Here is a 1,977-nt window from a genome sequence, read left to right on the forward strand (position 1 = left end):
AGTATCTCTATCTTTATTTTATGTTTTATTCATCTTTTAATCATTAATCCTCCATAACCATTTGAATTCGCCTGACTGAGATTTACAAGATGACCATAGCTTGCTTCATACCAACAATCTCCGTGGGATCGACCCTTACTCGCGTAAGGTTTATTACTTGGACGACCCGGTGCACTTCCTGGTTAGTTGTGCGAAGTTGTGATAAAGAGTTGAGATTGCAATTGAGCGTACCATGTTGATGGCGCCATTGAGGATCACAATTTCGTGCACCAAGTTTTTGGCGCCGTTGCCGGGGAGTGTTCAAGTATGGACAACTGACGGTTCATCTTGTTGCTTAGATTAGGTATTTTTCTTCAGAATTTTTAAGAATGAATTCTAAAGTTTCAAGGTGATGTTCTTATCATCACCAAAGCTGATTGATTCTCATCAATTTAGATCTTGAATGTAATGTCCTACTGAAGCTTGTCTAGCCATGTCTAATCTTTTTAGACTAAAGCTTTAGACTAACATTGCATGATTCCTGGAATTCTTATTAAAAATTTTGAATCTCTTTATTTTCATTTCCATATAATTTTCGAAAAATCCAAATAAATTACAAAGTCATAAAAATCAAAAATATTTTGAATCAATTGCATGTTTCTGTTCTTCTTGCATTTTTCGAATTCATTCATGTGTCTTCATTGATCTTCAAGTTGTTCTTGATGATTTGCTTGCTCTGATCTTTAAATTCACTTGTCTTGTGTGTTTTGTTGTTTCTCATATGCATTCTTAATTTGTTAGTGTCAGTAGTATACAAACTTCTAAATTTGGTGTCTTGCATGCATTGTTTATTTGATTTTAGTTGCATTTTGATTATTCCTCATCATTAAAAATCCAAAAAAATTTTTCAAAAGTGTGTCTTTTCTAGTCAATAATACAGAGAATTGAAGATTCAGAACATACAGCAGAGGAATCACACAGAAAAAGTTGGGCGTTCAAAACGCCCAGTGAAGAAGGAAAACTGGCGTTTAAACGCCAGCTAGGGTACCTGGCTGGGCGTTTAACGCCCAAAAGGGTAGCATTTTGGGCGTTAAACGCCAGAATGGCACAAGAGGGAAGATTTTGTTTTTAATTCAAATTTTTTTCAAGTTTTCATAATTTTTCAAAATCAAATCTTTTTCAAATCATATCTTTTCAATCATATATTTTCAAAATCAATTTCTTTCCATTTTCAAAAATACTTGCTAACAATTAATGATTTGATTCAATATTTCAAATATGTTGTCTTTTCTGTTGAGAAAAGTTTAATGTCTGAATCATATTTTTTAAATTTCTTGTTAGCCAAGTCATTAATTTTAAAAATCAAATCTTTTTAAATTGTTTTTGAATCATATCTTCTCAGTCACTTCTTTTTCAAAATAGTTTTCAAATCATATCTTTTTGATTTCTAATTTCAAAATCTTTTTCAAATTTCACTTAATTTCTTTCCCAATCTTAGTTTTCGAAAATCAATTACCATTTTTCAAAATTTCTTTTAATTAATTCACTTTAATTTTCGAAAATTTCTTTCCCTCTTCTCACATCCTTCTAATTATGGACTAACACTCCTCCTCAATGCACAATTCGAACTCTATCTCTCTTAATAAGTTCGAATTCTTCTACCTCCTCCTTCTATTCTTCTTTTCCTCTGACATCTCAAGGAATCTCTATACTGTGACATAGAGGATTCCATATTTTCTTATTCTCTTCTCTTTCATATGAGCAGGAGCAAAGACAAAAGCATTCTTGTTGAGGCTGACCCTGAACCTGAAAGGACCTTGAAGTGAAAGCTAAGAGAAGCTAAAGCACTACTCTCTGTAGAGCACCTAACAGAAATCTTCAAACTAGAAGAAGACATGGCAGCCGAAAACAACAACAATGCCAACAATGCAAGGAAGGTGCTAGGTGACTTTACTGCACCTACTCCCGACTTCTATGGGAGAAGCATCTCTATCCCTG

This window comes from Arachis duranensis, chromosome 9, assembly GCF_000817695.3.
Source record: "Arachis duranensis cultivar V14167 chromosome 9, aradu.V14167.gnm2.J7QH, whole genome shotgun sequence".
Lineage (NCBI taxonomy): Eukaryota > Viridiplantae > Streptophyta > Magnoliopsida > Fabales > Fabaceae > Arachis > Arachis duranensis.